Genomic DNA, 20417 nt, shown 5'->3' with positions numbered 1-20417 from the left:
CTAGTGAATTGGACTGGCTGCTTAACACATCATTTAGTATCGTTTGGTCACATTTAAAGCTGTAAATGTATTTAACATTTTATTTAAATAAGCCTTTAATAATTTCAGTTTAAAAGTTATCAGAGATCCTGTATAGTTACAATTTTATTTAGCCCTGATTTATCTTACATATATATTATTTTTAATTATTTTATAAATATTTATTTTTGCAGAGCATTTAGAGAAGCAAAGGGTGTATAACCACCTGTTGCCCTTTTTTCTAGGAGGGTAGTATAATTTCAACTCTGTTTAGGAAAAAATATGAGCTAGTTAGCATATGTTATATAAAATATATGCTGTTTTGTACTGCACTGAATGTATTTAAAAGCCATGTCTTTCTCTTTATGGCTGTATGTAATAATGTTGTTCATAATTTGGAATATAAAACAACGAGTTCTCAATTCCTTGGAATGTTTACATGTCCAGGGACGGACTGACAGTGGCCTGGGCCCCCGGGCAAAATTAGGACCTGGGCCCCCGGCAGACCAATATATATGCGCTACGGAATCTGTTGGCGCTATATAAAGGGCAATAATAATAATATGCTGGTATATAAGATGGTGTATGTGGGGGGCGGGGCCTGACCGTGGAGCCGAGAGGACGCAACTCTCAACAGCTCCGGTCAGGACCCACAGAAAAAACGATGAAAAGCGACAAAAACGGCAATCGAATGGCAGATAAAGGCCACCAGGCGAAGGAGGACACCGGGACTATCTCCACGATACCCTCCAAGCGACTACCGCCCAGGTGTACGACCGACACCCTGGCGCGGCCTCCCAGCATGGCGGGCGCAGGAGAGAGTGACACTCTCCTGCCGCCGAAAGCGGCGGGAAATCTGCCACCGAACCCCCGTTCCCCCCCCCGTGGGACCGGAGGGGGTTATCCCGGTCCCCTCCTGCTATCAGCCCCCAGTCAGACTGGGGCAAGGAGATAGGCGGCACCGAGCTGACAATCTCAACGGCTAAGATGGCGGCCACGATAACACACGCGGTAATGGCCCCCCACGAGGACCAAACTGCAAGAGCCTTTGAGCGCTTCTGGGCACAGTTCTGGGCCAAGCTTGCAGCACGGACGCAGAAACGTACAGGGAAAGAGGCATCACGGCAGACCACAGCAACACCTGCACAGAGCCACAGGCCGGCTCTACAACCCACACAGAGATCTACTCCAGAGCCTGCAAGACGATACACACAGAGGCCTGTGCAGCAGCCGGCACCCAAACCTACACAGCAGCTTGCACCCAAACCTGCGCAGCAGCTTGCACCCAAACCTGCGCAGCAGCTTGCACCCAAACCTGCGCAGCAGCTTTCACCCAAACCTGCGCAGCAGCTTGCACCCAAACCTGCGCAGCAGCTTGCACCCAAACCTGCCCAGCAGCTTGCACCCAAACCTGCCCAGCAGCTTGCACCCAAACCTGCCCAGCAGCTTGCACCCAAACCTGCCCAGCAGCTTGCACCCAAACCTGCCCAGCAGCTTGCACCCAAACCTGCCCAGCAGCCTGCACCCAAACCTGCACAGCAGCCTGCACCCAAACCTGCACAGCAGCCTGCACCCAAACCTGCACCCAAACCTGCACAGCAGCCTGCACCCAAACCTGCACCCAAACCTGGACAGGAGCCTGCACCCAAACCTGGACAGCAGCCTGCAAAGCGGCCTGCACAGCGGCCTGCACCCAAGCCTGCACCCAAGCCTGCACAGCGGCCTGCACCCAAGCCTGCACAGCGGCCTGCACCCAAGCCTGCACCCAAGCCTGCACAGCGGCCTGCACAGCGATTTGGCCCTTTATGCACGGTATTTGGGCATACTGTGTGTTATTGGGCTGCCCCAGGATTATGGGCCCTCTCATCAGCCCATACGAAACTTAAACCCCATGGCGTTTGAACTGTGTTTGTGGCATCTGAGCGCTGTTTGGATATGTTGAGCGCTCAGATCCAAGCCATCTGGGGATGGGTTGAATGTGGGGGTTCTGTTTAGTATAACAGGAGTTATGTATTTTTATGTCTTTTGGTGGTTCTGGTAACATGTGCTTAATGGAGGCTGTGTTTGTCCCTGGATAAAATTAAATCAGCTTCTCCATTGTCTCCAGGATAGAGGATTCTGTGGAACTAGTTTGAGCTGGAAAAGCCATGCTTCCAGAAGGGCAAATGCACATTTGTACTAACTTTTGAACCCCTGGTCCAATTCGTATGATTTTTGAGTATGTTGTTCCCCCGAATGGATTGATTGTGTATATGTATATGTATTTTTATGCGAATGTGATGTATATTTTGGGAGTTATGAATGTTGTGTAAAAACTGTATTTTCCCTACCTATGATAATTGTATTTTCCTGTGTGTACAGATAATTAGTTTACAGGTAGAGGGGAGGGCTATGTGTGGGATGTAACTATTGTGTGATTGGTTAATGTACGTTACTGTGTGTGTCCCTCCCCTTCATGGGAGCACCTAATATAAAGGGCTGCAAGCTAGCAGCCAGAGAGTTCTATTTTTACCCTCAACTTGAGTCCTGTCTCTTATTGAGGAATCTGCTACAAGGGATTGCTATGCTAGGCATATTCCCTTGCTATAATCACTGAGCTCTTGTAAGGGCTTGTTCCTGCTTTGTTCTGAAGGGAGATAGCTGCAGCCTGCGGTGCTTATGGTGTCTGGTGGAGTGCTTGGAGTCCTCTGGAAGCGCTAGGAGCATCTTTCAACGGAGGTACCCAGTCGGGGTGCCAGTTGATCCGTTACATTATTGATCACAAGTCACATATTATGTTCGATCCCTTTGTTGATATACACATTCCTGCTGTAACATACACCCAACATGGCCGAAATCCATACACACACTGGGAAGAGAGAGCAAATCTAGGGGGTGTGCCAATCCCAGCATGCCTTGCACACTTACTACAGGAGCTGGTTAGGGACAAACTATGCATTATGCAAAGCTCCCTAGAGGGGACTGCTGGTATTCATAATACTGAGTATCTATAAACTGATAATAAACATGTTGCTGTATAATAATACTGAGTATCTATACGCTGATAATAAACATGTCACTCTCTATAATAACACTGAGAATCTACACGCTGAAAATAAACATATCGTTCTGTATAATAATACTCAGTATCTATATATTGATAATAAACATGTCGCTCTGTATAATAACACTGAGTATCTATACACTGATAATAAACATGTTGTTCTGTATAATAATACGGAGTATCTATACACTGATAATAAACATGTTGCTCTGTATAATACTGATTATCTATATGCTGATGTGACGAGAGCAATCTCGTCACATTGCATTGGAGAAGCCTGGATGCCCGCCTGCTGCCTTTGGACTATGGACCAGACTGTAAAAGACTTTATTTTTCCCTGCAGAATGGCTTATTCGTGCCTTTCTGCCAGGGCATTTGGTAGATTTTATCTACCGAACAAACTACCGAAGGCGCGACCACCTGGGAGCTGGAGTGTGCCGCCAATTTACCTCCCTGAAGCTGCGGTTAACAGCAGCTTAAATGACTACTGCAGGGTGGTCTTTGTTCGTTTGCCAAACACGTGGCGGCGGCGGCCATTCTAAAAGTCCCATACGTCCAGCGGTGTTCAGTGCTTAAACTATAACTAAAAACGGACACTTATTTGCAAGAACACCGCTGAGCCGCCCGCCGCCTAGTTCTAATTCGTACAGATTTAACGAATACATGTCCATTCGGTATTTTATTTATGTGAATGTATTAACCCAGATAGCTATGCCTATTCGTGTAATTAAAGACTTTGGCTCCATGGCAATTGAACTGTGTGTATAGGATCTGAGCGCTATTCGGTAGTTTTGTGCGCTCAGATCCCAGCTATATGGAGATATGTGAAATGTCTGTTTCATGTATAAAATGTGACTTTGTGTATTTTAAAGTATTTTGCTGTCTTTGTGTCCCCACGTGTATAATGGAGTCTTGCCTCTGTCCTGGGACATAATTGGATTACTTCTCAATTATCTCCCGGATAGAGGGAGGAGATCAGGATGCATTGTGGGGATGTTTTGCTTCTGTGTGTCTGAATGTGATACATGTCTGTCTCTTGTCACAGTCACCCATCTGGTCCCCTAGGGGAGTGTCCACCAGGTGGATGATCTGCATAAATACTGGGTGGGTAGCCCTGAATAAACCAGACCACTGCTTGACCCTCAACACAGAGCCTTGTCTCATTCTTGGGGGGGATTTACTGTATGCTGCTAGAGACTGATTGCCAGGAGTGTAAGCCGCTTGGGTGCTTTTCCTGTTCGTCTGCCTGCAGCTATTCGTTAGGTTCCGGTTCGGGAGTTTGGATTGCTATTTTGTATGCAGTTCGGGAGTTTGGAGCCTTCACTTGGTATTCAGTTTGGGAGTTTGGTGTTCTGCAATAGCTGTGCCTGTATCTCTGGAAGGGGAAGATCTACTAAACGGCGGTTTAACCCTTTTATGCTTGGGTGTGCCGTTACAGCTGATAATAAAAATGTTGCTCTGTATAATAATACTGAGTATCTATACACTAATAATAAATATGTTGCTCTGTATAATAATACTGAGTATCTATACACTGATATTATACAGCGACGTGTTTATTATCAGCGTATAGATACTCACGATTATTACACAGATTGACATGCTTAATAATACTGATTATCTATGCACTGATAATAAACATGTTGCTCTGTATAATAATACTGAGTATCTATACACTGATATTATACAGCGACGTGTTTATTATCAGCGTATAGATACTTACGATTATTACACAGATTGACATGCTTAATAATACTGAGTATCTATACACCAATTATAAACATGTCGCTCTGTATAATACTGAGTATCTATACGCTGATAATAATACTGAGTATTTACACGCTGATAATGAAAATGTCGCTCTATATAATAATACGGAGTATCTATACGCTGATAATAAACATGTCGCTCTCTTAATAATAATACTGAGTATCTATACGCTGATAATAAACATGTCGCTCTGTATAATAATGCTGAGTATCTATACACTGATAATAAACATGTCACTCTGTATAATAATACTGAGTATCTAAACACTGATAATATACAGCGACGTGTTTATTATCAGCGTATACATACTCAGCATTATTATACAGAGCAACATGTTTAATAATACTGAGTACCTATACACTGAGAATTAACTTGTTTCTCTGTATAATAATACAGAGTATCTATACGCTGATAATAAACATGTCGCTCTGTATAATAATACTGATTATCTACACCAAGCATGTCAAACTCAAAGTCTAGCATGGGCCACATAAACAAAGTTTAAGTTTATGTGGGCCGCAAAAAAAACCTACTTAAATTTTCAGAGAAACAGTTTTATTTTTATACAGCACCCCCTTTAATAAATCCAAGCCCCCCATATACTAAATCCCTGTCCTCCCCATATACTAACATCCAGTCCTTCCCCCCCCCCCCCCCCCCCTCTACTAAATCCCAGCACCCCCCTCTAGCCAACAAGCGGACTCAACTTACATTGCCGCTGCCAGTATGCAACTCCGGAGTCCGGCCTCAGAATGTAACGTGGCGTGCCTCCGTGCACCTCCAGGTGCTCCACTGTCCAGCCGCGGCCATCAAAACACTGACCTACACACACACAGACACACTCACTGACAGACATACACACACACACACACTGACATACACACACTACAGAAGTAGTTATGGTAGGGTGTGGAACTGCACTCTGTGCCTTTAAGTAGTATGTAGCTGGGTGCAACTCGGCCCCAGAGTCACGAAGTCCTTGCACCCTTTTCCCTTCCATATGTACCTCCTGATGATGACCTTGCCGGTTATCTGAGGCGGCCTCAATGGGGTTCACCTCATGCAGTGTTCCCAGCGGTTCTTCTCTGGGAGGGACGGTTTTGGGTGCTTTATACGGCTCTGCTTGTATGCAGTGTACGGCTGCTCTGTGGCTTGGTGCTGCATTATTCCAGCTGGGCCTGGGTCGGTTGCGTGGACAGTCCCGCTGGATATGCCCTTGTTGGTTGCAGGTGTGGCAACGAATTGGGGGACGTGCCAGGTATCTGGGGTTGTAAGTGTTTTGGCTTACCCCGGGTCGTGGCTGGATCGTGGAGGTCATAGCTGGTATTGTTGGTCTAGGGTGATATCCGGTTTGATTTTGAGTGCGCTGGTCTCTCTGGGTGTCTATGAACTCGTCCGCCAGCTTGGCTTCCCCTTGCAGGGTTTGGGGCTTGCGGTCTCTGACCCAATTCTATAGGTGGGCAGGTATCCCCTCGAAGAACTGTTCCATAACCATTAACTGGAACAGGTCCTCCATGGTGTTAACTTGGGTGGCTGCTAACCACCCCTTTGCAGCTCGTTGCAGACGGTGGGCCCATTTTACGTGCGTGTCTTTTGTGGGCTTTTTAATGTCCCGAAACGTTAGCTGGTATGCCTCTGAGGTGATCGCACACCGAGCTAAAATGGCTTGTTTCACCTTGCCATAGTCTGTGCTGTCCTCATCTGCCACTGCTCAGTACGCCTCTACTGCACGACCGGATAATCTCCCTGCTAGTAGCGGTACCCGATCAGCCTCACTGATTTTGTGTAGTTGGCACAACCTTTCGAAGTCCTGTAAGTAGTCATCTAGACCACCATCAGCTTCGGAATAGCTCTTAAAAGCTTGATATGGGATTTTAACTCTCCCTGGAATTGTTAACAGGCGTCGTGGCTCTTTCTCCTGCTTGCTGGTTCATCTGCGCCCTTCGGAGCATGATGTATTGCTGCACATCTGCGAAAATCATGCTGACCATCTCTTCAAATGGTGGGGTTGGAAGTAGAGCCACCCTGCTCCGGTATTCCTTCTCAAATTTGTTTGGCTCCTCCTCCCTTGGAGGTGCTGCAGCAGCTGCTGCTCTGTCTCCTTCCATCAGTTCTGCGATTAATATAGCCTTTGCCTTGTTGCTGGTTATTGCTCCTCTTGCCTCCAGTAGTTCTTTCAATGTGCTTCGGTTTAAAAGTGCATAATCCGTTCCCATTCACCGGCCGTTCGTGGGTTTCCACGTGTTCCGGTTTTATCCGAATGAGCTAACTCACAAATTGCTGCTTCTTTTCCTCTGTTCGTTTGAATTTCTGCTGAACGTTGCTTTGCTGGGTAGTTTAAATCCCACCGCTGCCACCAACTGTAGCGGAGTAGTAGCGTAGTTACAATCCTTTTCTCCAAAGAACTAGACGACACATAGCTTAGAGGTTTAAACCTTGGCATCTCACCAGGCTAACTCACACTCTTTATTATTACAGCTTCCTTTAAGCACAGACCTCCGCAGGGGGGCCTGCATTCCACACAATACACTTCCCTTAGTCTCTGGGCAGCAGGGTGTTGGGTTACAGATAGCCATCTCCCACCTTAGGAGATACCAAGCAGTACACAGGAATACACTTTACATCATATTACATTCAGGGGGATTACACTTTAAGTGGCTGGTTTGGCCACAGATAGGAATAGCAATGCAGTAATAGCAAGGTTTATACAAGGACATTCTGTAAGTGGCTAGGTTTGCCACACTGATAATATACATGTCGCTCTGTATACTAATACTGAGTATCTATACACTGATAATAAACATGTCGCTCTGTATAATATTCCTGAGTATCTATACACTGATAATAAACACATCGCTCTGTATAATGATACTGATTATCTATACGCTGATAATAAACATGTCGCGCTGTATAATAATACTGAGTATCTATACGCTGATAATAAACACATCACTCTGTATAATAATACTGAGTATCTATACGCTGATAATAAACACATCGCTCTGTATAATAATACTGAGTATCTATACGCTGATAATAAACATGTCGCGCTGTATAATAATACTGAGTATCTATATGCTGATAATAAACATGTCGCTTTGTATAATAATACTGAGTATCTATACGCTGATAATAAACACATCGCTCTGTATAATAATACTGAGTATCTATACGCTGATAATAAACATGTCGCGCTGTATAATAATACTGAGTATCTATATGCTGATAATAAACATGTCGCTTTGTATAATAATACGGAGTATCTATACACTGATAATAAACATGTCGCTCTTTAGAATAATACGGAGTATCTATATGCTGATAATAAGCATGTCGCTCTGTATAATAATACTGAGTATCTATACGCTGATAATAAACATGTCGCTCTGTATAATAATACCGAGTATCTATATGCTGATAATAAACATGTCGCTCTGTATAATAATGCGGAGTATCTATACGCTGATAATAAACATGTCGCTCTGTATAATAATACCGAGTATCTATACACTGATAATAAACATGTCGCTCTGTATAATAATACGGAGTATCTATATGCTGATAATAAACATGTGGCTCTGTATAATAAACCTGAGTATCTATACACCTATAATAAACATGTCGCTCTGTATAATAATACTGAGTATCTATACGCTGATAATAAACATGTCGCTCTGTATAATAATACCGAGTATCTATATGCTGATAATAAACATGTCGCTCTGTATAATAATACCGAGTATCTATACGCTGATAATAAACATGTCGCTCTGTATAATAATACCGAGTATCTATACACTGATAATAAACATGTCGCTCTGTATAATAATACGGAGTATCTATATGCTGATAATAAACATGTGGCTCTGTATAATAAACCTGAGTATCTATACACCTATAATAAACATGTCGCTCTGTATAATAATACTGAGTATCTATACGCTGATAATAAACATGTCGCTCTGTATAATAATACCGAGTATCTATACACTGATAATAAACATGTCGCTCTATATAATAATACGGAGTATCTATATGCTGATAATAAACATGTGGCTCTGTATAATAAACCTGAGTATCTATACACTGATAATAAACATGTCGCTCTATATAATAATACGGAGTATCTATATGCTGATAATAAACATGTGGCTCTGTATAATAAACCTGAGTATCTATACAGTGATAATAAACATGTCGCTCTGTATAATGATACCGAGTACCTGTTATGTTTGATGATAGCTGACTTACTATAACATACCGTCTATTAATCAGCCAGGATTTATTGATCACAAGTCACATATTATGTTCGATCCCTTTGTTGATATACACATTCCTGCTGTAACATACACCCAAAATGGCCGAACTCCATTCACACACTGGGAAGAGAGAGCAAATCTAGGGGGTGTATCCATCCCAGCATGCCTTGCACACTTACTACAGGAGCTGGTTAGGGAAAAAACTGTGCATTGTGCAAAGCTTCCCTAGAGGGGACTGCTGGTATACACCACAGTATCCACATAATAATACTGAGTATCTATACGCTGATAATAAACATGTCGCTCTGTATAATAATGCTAAGTATCTATACGCTGATAATAAACATGTCGCTCTGTATAATAATACTGAGTATCTATACGCTGATAATAAACATGTCGCTCCGTATAATAATACTGAGTATCTATACGCTGATAATAAACATGTTGCTTTGTATAATAATACCGAGTATCTGTACGGTGATTATAAACATGTCGCTCTATAAAATAATACCGAGTATCTATACGCTGATAATAAACATGTCGCTCTGTATAATACTGAGTATCTATACGCTGATAATAAACATGTCGCTCTGTATAATTATACGGAGTATCTATACGCTGATAATAAGCATGTCGCTCTGTATAATAATACTGAGTATCTATACGCTGATAATAAGCATGTCGCTCTGTATGATAATACTGAGTATCTATACGCTGATAATAAACATGTCGCTCTGTATAATAATGCTGAGTATCTATACACTGATAATAAACATGTCGCTCTGTATAATAATACCGAGTATCTATACGCTGATAATAAACATGTCGCTCTGTATAATACTGAGTATCTATACGCTGATAATAAACATGTCGCTCTGTATAATGATACGGAGTATCTATACGCTGATAATAAGCATGTCGCTCTGTATAATAATACTGAGTATCTATACGCTGATAATAAGCATGTCGCTCTGTATGATAATACTGAGTATCTATACGCTGATAATAAACATGTCGCTCTGTATAATAATACTGAGTATTTATACGCTGATAATAAACATGTGGCTCTGTATAATACCGTATATACTCGAGTATAAGCCGAGTTTTTTAGCACATTTTTTGTGCTAAAAAACCCCAACTCGGCTTATACTCGAGTCAATAGTCTGTATTATGGCAATTTGCATTGCCATAATACAGACAGGGGGAGAGGGGGGCTGGCAGAGCTGTAACTTACCTGTCCTGCAGCTCCTGCCAGCTCTCTCCTCCTCCGCGCCGTCCGTTCAGCACCTCGGTCAGCTCCCACTGTAAGTCTCGCGAGAGCCACGGCTCTCGCGAAACTTACACTGGGAGCTGAAAGTGTAAGTCTGAACTGCCAATGCCAATGCCACTGGACCACCAGGGAAGGAGAGCCCCCCTCCCTGCCATGTATCAAGCAGGGAGGGGGGACGAAAAAAAAATAATTAGTAATAATACAAAAAAAAATTAAATAATACAATAATAATAATTAAATTAAATAAATAAAAATAATAATGAATAATAATAAAAAAATTAAATTAATAAAAATTAAAATAATAAAAAAAACACCCACCAAGGCTCTGCAACACACACACACACACACACACCACTCATACACACACACACTGCACTCATACGCTGCACTCATACACTCGCTGCACTCATACACTTGCTGCACTCATACACACACGCTGCACTCATACACACACGCTGCACTCATACACACACGCTGCACTCATACACACACGCTGCACTCATACACACACGCTGCACTCATACACACACGCTGCACTCATACACACACGCTGGCGTTTCTGGAGCTCTTCCCAATTTTGGTTGCATTAGAGGTATGGGGTTCCCTGCTGGTGGATAGGCGGGTGGTCTTCCATTGTGACAACTTGGGTGTAGTCCAGGCTATTAACCAGCTGTCTGCATCTTCCCCCCCGTGGTTCGCTTGCTCCGGCGCCTAGTGCTGTGCTGTCTGGAGCTGAATGTGTATTTTAGGGCTGTGCACATCCCGGGTGTGCGTAATGTGATGGCCGATGCTCTCTCTCGTTCACAGTGGGACGTGTTTCGGGCCGTGGCTCCACAGGCCGAACTGGAGGGTGTCCCGTGTCCGACAGAGATGTGGTCCTTGGGTCTGGCAGACTGATGGAGTTGGTCCGTGGGTCGGTCACTGCGGCCACCTGGGACCGCTATAATAAGGTTTGGAGGGAATGGGAAGGGTGGGAGGGGGCCTACGGGGGCTTCCAGGACTCATCCTCTCGTCTGCAGGGTTTGGTTCGGCTCTTGGGGGACTGGGAGACCGCGGGATTGTCTCCCTCGGCCATTTCGGCACGCTTGTCAGGACTCAGCTTCCTGTTTAAGTTACGGGGTTGGGAGGACGCCACTAAGGCGTTCATTGTGCGGCAGGCACTAAAAGGCTTGAGACGGGGGAGGGTGTCTGTGCCGGACTCAAGGCGTCCTGTTTCCGGCACGCTCCTAACTGCTTTGTGTGCGGCGTTGCACGGGGTTTGCCATTCGGATTTCGAGGTTCGGCTGTTTCGCCTTGCCTTTTCCCTGGCATTCTTCGGCGCCATGCGGATTGGGGAGCTAGTATGCCCCAGCCGACAGCAGGTAGGGGGGGTGCTATTTGGTGACGTTTCGTGCGTCACTGATCAGATCTCGTTCCGGATTCGCCGCTCTAAGACGGATGTCTTGGGGAAGGGTAAGTGGGTCCGTTTGGGGGCTGTGCCGGGTTCCGGCATTTGTCCTGTGTGGTCCTTTGGGGAATATTGTGCTGTGCGCTCTTCTCCTGCGCTGCCTCTCCTGGTGCATGGGGATGGGAGTTTCCTTTCCCATTTCCAGTTTGTTAGAGTGTTTCGTTTGGGGCTGGAAGCAAAGGGGTTGGATTGCAGGGAGTTCGGGGGCCATTCCTTCCGTATTGGGGCGGCGACCAAGGCCTCTCGGCTAGGCATGCCAGCGCAGGTGGTTCAGAGGATTGGTAGGTGGGACTCAGGGCGCTATATTTCCTATGTTCGTCCGGCCGGTTTATTGACGTGATTTCTTTCCACAGTTTCTGTTCCCACCAGGATCTGGATCGTCGGACACTCTTATGTTTACTGGGCTGGGCAGCGGGCGGCGGTTCGGCCTGGAGGTTCGAGGTTGGGTTTCACAGCTTCCGAAGCGGAAGTTCGATGGCTCGGGGCGCAGGGTATGAGGTGGTCACGGCTCCTCCCCGAGTTGGTGCGGCTGTCTATGCTCCTGGGTGCGCCGAGTGTCCTAGTGATCCACCTGGGGGGGAATGATCTGGGTTCGGTGCCCATTTGGGATTTAATCTCGGCAGTGAAGCGGGACTTGGCCCACATCTTGGTTTTGTTCCCGGGCGTGCGCTTAATCTGGTCTGAAGTTATCGCCCGTAACTATTGGCGTGGCGCCAGGAGTCAGAGTGCCATGGAGCGTTGCCGGCGCAAGTTGAACAGGCGGGTTTCCCAGTTTGTTTTGGGGGCTCAGGGACTCCCGGTCCGCCATAGGGTTTTTGAACGGGAGGCGGCTCATTTTTTTTTGTAGGGACGTTGTACATCTCACGGAGGTCGGGCTCGACCTTTTTAATCTCGCCCTGCAGGAGGCGGTGGAACAGGCCATGGGTGGTTTTGGTGGGGTTCCCCGCTGATTTAGGGGTAAAACAGCGGGTCTGGTGGCGGGGGTATGTCCTTGCCAATTAAGTTTGGTTATGTTAAGGATGGAATAAGTTCCTCATGTTTACAGGTCTCAGCCTCCCCTGCTTCAAAAGGTTTAACTTTAGGTTGCCTGAGGTCTCGTGCCCATCGAGCGTGGATAAGGCCGGCTGATGGCAGGCATTGGAATATGTTTTTATGACGGGGGGGGAGGTGAGAGGCAGTGGTGTTTAGGAGCCACTGCAGGTTTTTATTGGCAAGGACGGGGGGTTCTCTGTATAGCACTGTATGTTGAGTTGTATATATATATATATATATATATATATATATATATATATATATATGTTATTTATGATTATTTGTTCTAACAATTTCGTTACAGAAAGAAGAGTTTAATATATGGAGTTATGGGTGTGTTATACAGTAATTTATTTATGTTATAATAAATGCTGTGGCCTGTTCATCCATACCACGTTGTCTGTCGTTATTGGGGGGAGGTTGAATGGGTTTAATTATGTTTATGCTTCATCGTAATTCCCCACTACGTACATACATGTACAGATTGCGAAATAGCATCTTCCTGTGCTGGGCTTAGGGGGTATTGTTTTTGATAGGGAGGTTTGGCTCCGGGCAGGACATTGACTGGGGGCACAGAGAGTCTGCCTGTATCCGTCTTCCCTGTAGCCCAAAAGGAATCAAGGACTGAGGACAAGTCAATGGTAGGTTCTGGCACTTGGCTGGGCATAGTGAGAGTTGCCAGAACATTTGAAAGCGATATCATTTGTTTGTCCTCCAAAGGCACAGACAATGTTACTTTTCCAGTAGGGCTATACTGGATATTTGCACTAAGAGCAGACAGTATATCACTGCCTAGTAGATTAGCAGGGGCATGAGGGCTGACAAGTAGCCTTGTTACAAGGGCAGTAGAGTCGTGTAGCTTCAATTTCAGCTTGTGGGTAAAGGGAATGTCATTTTCAATACCATCCACCCCTACACATGATAATACATCATTAGATTTCTCATACCGGAACACATATTTTTTCCTGTAACATTGATTTAGCAGCGCCAGTGTCCAACAGGAAAGGGACTATTCGGTCCCCGGGTAGTGTAACATTGATAAGGGTGAGGGTCCTGCAGAGTCAGGGATATTTATAATATGTAGGGACACTGGTTTGCTAATTTCCTATTGGGGGGGGGGGGGGAGGTGGTGGAGGTAGTTGGCTGTCTTGGGAGTTATCATTAGAATCCTGGGGTTTTCTATTTTTAGGAGAACACTTGCAGTTACGTTTAATGTGTCCTTTCCTGCCACATTTCCAGCAGTCTACCTGCCTTCTGTCTCCACCAGCTCTAGGGACAGTTACAGCCATTAGAGGTGTGCTCCTCTTTCTAGTATTTAGATTAGCTTCCACTCCCCTAGCCACCTTAACCAGATCACCATAGTTCTCCACTCAGGTCTAGCATTTTGGAGACCAGTCCTTATGGGTATGTGGATACCATCCATGAAGCAGTTAATAAGCAGTCTGGTTGAAGTGGTTTCAATATCTGTGTAACCCAATGCCTCCCAAGCCATCTGTAGTCTGGTGAAGAATGTTTCTACAGGTTCATCTTTTCCTTGTAATATATCTCCTAATTTATGGGCTAGTTCCTCTGTCTTTACTTTAGCCCATTCTCTCATTGCAGTGACATAGCATGCTCCAAATGCAGACTTGGTTCTAAACCATTCATCTGTTTGCATGTTGCTTTTTCTGAGGTTATCTTCATGGGCATCAGTATATTTAGCAATTATTCTAGCCCAAATGGGGCCATCTTTTAGTGCCACAATCTGTTTTAAATCCATCCAAGTACACTGGTAAGTAGCTTGAATTGTGGATAGAGACTGAACTAGAGCTAAGGGGGCCTTTTCAACATCTGCCAGCTGCTGTATTTTTGCCAGTTGTTCACTGGGTGTCCAGGGCTTATATTCTTCCCAGTATTGGATACCTGAGCTCAGCTGTCTGTTCTCATGGTATACGCTTTCAACTTTGGGTATCATGGGAGTAAAACATTGTGGAGCTAATGGCCCCACTGGGGTATCTATGGGGGCAACTAGGGGTTCACTTAAGTCTGGACTACCTGCCTGCTCTAATGAACCCATAGGTCTTACTGGGACTGCTAGGGAACCATATGAAGTCCCACTGCGTAATATTACTGGAAAGAGAGGTTTTGATCTCCGTAAAAGGGAAATCGCCTGGCCATTAGGGACCAAAAGAGTCCCTGCATTATCCTGGTAAAGGGGTGGGGTTACAAGATTTTTCCCAGGATCTTGCCTACTCTGGGACCCTAGAGGTCCAAAACATTGATAATACGGTACACCTTTCCTGGTGGTTTCTCTGCAACCACATTTAGTTAATTCAACAGCAGTATCATGCCATTTTTGTGCAACTTCTACTAAGCTATTATCTTCTAACCAACCTCTGTAATTTGCCATAAATTCACTCCATATATGTGGGTCTAGAGTGCCCTCTGAGGGCATGCCAGCTTTCTTAAGAAACCTCTTAACATTCTTAATTATTGCTACTTGTCCTTTTTGATGCTTGACAATAGTCAAAGCCGTAAATCCTCCTTGGGTACTTTCAGAGCTACCCATCTTAAAACTTGTAAGGGTTAATTACTTCCTTACACAAGACAAACTGTACAATAACAGTGTATAAAACACTTATGACCAATGCAGTGGAATTTTCACAGTTTTGTCTTTGTTATTCTAAACACAGATCAGGAGATCTGCCCTTGGAGGATTCTAACTCAGTTATAAAACAAATGACAAGGCAAACAATAAAAACATAACTTACAACCCACAGTTATATTCCACTATCTCAAGATTCCTTTCACAAGACATAACATAGAAACATAGAAACATAGAATGTGACGGCAGATAAGAACCATTCGGCCCATCTAGTCTGCCCAGTTTTCTAAATACTTTCATTAGTCCCTGGCCTTATCTTATAGTTAGGATAGCCTTATGCCTATTCCACGCATGCTTAAACTCCTTTACTGTGTTAACCTCTACCACTTCAGCTGGAAGGCTATTCCATGCATCCACTACCCTCTCAGTAAAGTAATACTTTCTGATGTTATTTTTAAACATTTGTCCCTCTAATTTAAGACTATGTCCTCTTGTTGTGGTAGTTTTTCTTCTTTTAAATATAGTCTCCTCCTTTACTGTGTTGATTCCCTTTATGTATTTAAATGTTTCTATCATATCCCCCCTGTCTCGTCTTTCCTCCATGCTATACATGTTAAGATCCTTTAACCTTTCCTGGTAAGTTTTATCCTGCAATCCATGAACCAGTTTAGTAGCCCTTCTTTGAACTCTCTCTAAGGTATCAATATCCTTCTGAAGATAGGGTGTACAGTACTGTGTACAGTACTCCAAGTGAGGTCTCACCAGTGTTCTGTACAATGGCATGAGCACTTCCCTCTTTCTACTGCTAATACCTCTCCCTATACAACCAAGCATTCTGCTAGCATTTCCTGCTGCTCTATTACATTGTCTGCCTACCTTTAAGTCATCAGAAATAATTACTCCTAAATCCCTTTCCTCAGATGTTGAGGTTAGGACTCTATCAAATATTCTGTACTCTGCCCTTGGGTTTTTACGTCCAAGATGCATTATCTTGCACTTATCCACATTAAATGTCAGTTGCCACAACTCTGACCATTTTTCTAGTTTACCTAAATCATTTTCCATTTGGCTTATGCCTCCTGGAACATCAACCCTGTTACATATCTTAGTATCATCTGCAAATATTGACCTTCTGCAATATCACTAATAAAAATATTAAAGAGAATGGGTCCAAGTACAGATCCCTGAGGTACCCCACTGGTGACAAGCCCAAGCTTCGAATATACTCCATTGACTACAACCCTCTGTTGCCTGTCACTCAGCCACTGCCTTACCCATTCAACAATATTGGAATCCAAACTCAAAGATTGTAGTTTGTTGATAAGCCTTCTATGTGCAACAGTGTCAAAAGCCTTACTGAAATCGAGGTAAGCGATGTCTACTGCACCACCCTGATCTATAATTTTAGTTACCCATATAACACAACTTCCACCTGAATATAACCATAATACCACAGAAAACAAGTTCTTTAGATCAGACGTTTTTAAGTCGTTCTTTACCCAGACAGACTAGTAGGACGTGGATCTGAGAGCGAAATTGATAAAGGTAGAAAAAAGTTTTTCTTACCTTCCTGTACAGTTGATTTCACTGTCAGAGGGACGTCCACCTGTACGCTAGTGTCCGAGTCTCTCAACCGTCAGATCACGGGGTCACAGCACCAAATTGTTGTGGATCCAAATAATGATCTTTGTTATATTCAGAGAAAGCACAAATTGTTGTTGCAAGTATACTTGGAGAAGCGAGAATTAGACACCAGACACGTGTTGGTGTTCAAAATAAGCCTCTGACGTTTTATTCATCAGCTGGGTTTTATACATTAAAAAGTAAATGCTTACGTGCAAATACTCTTAGAACAGTAATAGTAAGGGAGTACAGATAAGACATAGGGATGAGCGTCATGTACACATAACAAATAAGTTTCAAGGTAAGAGAGAACAAGATTAGAGTAGAGACATCTTAGGTGGGGGCTCTCTGCTCCCGGAACTTAGACATATATGGTCTTAAGTGTTGTTCAAGCATCAAGCATTTCCTGATTTCAAGTTAGCCAATTTTAATATAGGATATCATTATATGACACCTATAAGGTTTAGCCTTGGAATCAAGATAAATTATATCACACCACTAAGAGGTTTATGATGAAGTAACATCCACCAGTGAACTTGGCACAGGCTACATTGACGAAAGTATACAAGACATTGTTAATAACCAGGGAGCATCACTGCAGTCAAATAATTCCTCAGAAGTATCCTCTGATCCTGGAGATGATGAGGAACCCACAAAGGGACGTTTTGAAGGGCACAGCACTTCTATCAATGCCATTCAGATATTTTCTGACTTGCTATACACCTGTTCTGCAGACAAAACTGTCCATGCCTACAATATTGTGACCCGGCAATGCGTGGGCGTCTTTGAAGGGCACACATCAAACGTGAATTGTCTCCTTGTTACTCATACGCATGGGAAGTCTTCAATGCTTTTTACTGAATCTAGTGAACACACCGTACGATGTTATTGTCAAGACCCAGGAGTTTGTTGAGTAGCTGAATCTTGGTGAAAAAGTCCTGTGTCTACATGCATGCTGGAAAATCCTCTACGCAGGGCTTGCCAACGGGATCACGTGGTCACGTTTTCCCTTAAGAACAGCTTGACGTGTTCGAGTGTCATGGTCCTCGGGCAGTTAGCAGTTTGGCAACAGCACAAGAGGGCAGTCGTAGACTGCTTCTTGTAGGATCCTATGATTGTACCATCAGTGTCCGGGATGCTTGGAATGGTCTTCTGCTTCGTACGCTGGAAGGACATACTAAAACTGTTCTCTGTATGAAGGTTGTCAATGATCTCGTGTTCAGTAGATCCAGTGATCAGTCAGTCCATGCTCACAATATCCATACTGGAGAATTAATAAGAATTTATAAAGGTCACAACCATGCAGTTACAGTGGTTAATATCTTGGGGAAAGTCATGGTGACAGCCTGTTTGGATAAATTTGTTCGTGTTTATGAACTGCAGTCTCACGATCGTTTGCAAGTATATGGTGGACACTCAGATATGATTATGTGTATGGCAATTTACAAAAGCATGATTTATACTGGCTATTACGATGGCACTGTTCAAGCTGCGTCTGAACTTAATGCAGAATTACCACTGCTGGTGGCATGGATGCACACTTATTTTGGGTGTTTCCGAGCACCTCAAGCAACATCTACTCACTGATCACACCAATCCAAATTTCCCGACACTGAAATGCAGATGGAAAAACTGTGATGCTTTTTTCACAGCTCGAAGGAGCTCCAGACAGGATGCCGTGGGACACATAGAACGACATGCAGACGAACACAGACGATTGAACATGTAACCATCAAGCACATCGCCTCCCATATTGGGAAGTTTATTTTTCCACAAACATGAAGAGCTATTTTAGGCGTCTAGGCGTCTTTCGATTTCTGCGCACAACATTCTCGCAAACATGAAAAGAGTGAAACTCCAAAAAGTTACAACTTTAAATCACAGCACAAAAGCCACAGCTTGAAAACTTGAGCCCACTGGTAGTATTTTGTTATTAATAATAATATAATTTTTTGTAAGTATTGATAAACCAACATTGTTAAAAAATGAAAAAATATACAGGGAGTGCAGAATTATTAGGCAAATGAGTATTTTGACCACATCATCCTCTTTATGCATGTTGTCTTACTCCAAGCTGTATAGGCTCGAAAGCCTACTACCAATTAAGCATATTAGGTAATGTGCATCTCTGTAATGAGAAGGGGTGTGGTCTAATGACATCAACACCCTATATCAGGTGTGCATAATTATTAGGCAACTTCCTTTCCTTTGGCAAAATGGGTCAAAAGAAGGACTTGACAGGCTCAGAAAAGTCAAAAATAGTGAGATATCTTGCAGAGGGATGCAGCACTCTTAAAATTGCAAAGCTTCTGAAGCGTGATCATCGAACAATCAAGCGTTTCATTCAAAATAGTCAACAGGGCCCAAGAAGCGTGTGGAAAAACCAAGGCGCAAAATAACTGCCAATGAACTGAGAAAAGTCAAGCGTGCAGCTGCCAAGATGCCACTTGCCACCAGTTTGGCCATATTTCAGAGCTGCAACATCACTGGAGTGCCCAAAAGCACAAGGTGTGCAATACTCAGAGACATGGCCAAGGTAAGAAAGGCTGAAAGACTACCACCACTGAACAAGACACACAAGCTGAAACGTCAAGACTGGGCCAAGAAATATCTCAAGACTGATTTTTCTAAGGTTTTATGGACTGATGAAATGAGAGTGAGTCTTGATGGGCCAGATGGATGGGCCCGTGGCTGGATTGGTAAAGGGCAGAGAGCTCCAGTCCGACTCAGACGCCAGCAAGGTGGAGGTGGAGTACTGGTTTGGGCTGGTATCATCAAAGATGAGCTTGTGGGGCCTTTTTGGGTTGAGGATGGAGTCAAGCTCAACTCCCAGTCCTACTGCCAGTTTCTGGAAGACACCTTCTTCAAGCAGTGGTACAGGAAGAAGTCTGCATCCTTCAAGAAAAACATGATTTTCATGCAGGACAATGCTCCATCACACGCGTCCAAGTACTCCACAGCGTGGCTGGCAAGAAAGGGTATAAAAGAAGAAAATCTAATGACATGGCCTCCTTGTTCACCTGATCTGAACCCCATTGAGAACCTGTGGTCCATCATCAAATGTGAGATTTACAAGGAGGGAAAACAGTACACCTCTCTGAACAGTGTCTGGGAAGCTGTGGTTGCTGCTGCACGCAATGTTGATGGTGAACAGATCAAAACACTGACAGAATCCATGGATGGCAGGCTTTTGAGTGTCCTTGCAAAGAAAGGTGGCTATATTGGTCACTGATTTGTTTTTGTTTTGTTTTTGAATGTCAGAAATGTATATTTGTGAATGTTGAGATGTTATATTGGTTTCACTGGTAAAAATAAATAATTGAAATGGGTATATATTTGTTTTTTGTTAAGTTGCCTAATAATTATGCACA

The 20417-nt window shown here is 43.9% G+C and overlaps 2 protein-coding genes across 2 annotated transcripts in view; both read right to left on the bottom strand.

Annotated features, from left to right (window-relative positions):
• Nucleotides 1–9185, bottom strand: part of LOC134569287 (gastrula zinc finger protein XlCGF17.1-like) — a 76874-nt gene extending 67689 nt beyond the window's left edge. The window contains exon 1 of the mRNA XM_063428205.1: nucleotides 9093–9185. The gene's annotated coding sequence lies outside the window, so the exon portion shown is untranslated. The remainder of the gene's footprint in view (nucleotides 1–9092) is intronic.
• Nucleotides 1–20417, bottom strand: part of LOC134569286 (zinc finger protein 850-like) — a 110722-nt gene that overhangs the window by 27252 nt on the left and 63053 nt on the right. The gene's annotated exons all lie outside the window — the stretch shown is intronic.

The sequence above is a fragment of the Pelobates fuscus genome, chromosome 7 (assembly GCF_036172605.1).
Source record: "Pelobates fuscus isolate aPelFus1 chromosome 7, aPelFus1.pri, whole genome shotgun sequence".
Taxonomy (NCBI): domain Eukaryota; kingdom Metazoa; phylum Chordata; class Amphibia; order Anura; family Pelobatidae; genus Pelobates; species Pelobates fuscus.
This window is presented reverse-complemented; position numbering and strand designations above follow the sequence as displayed.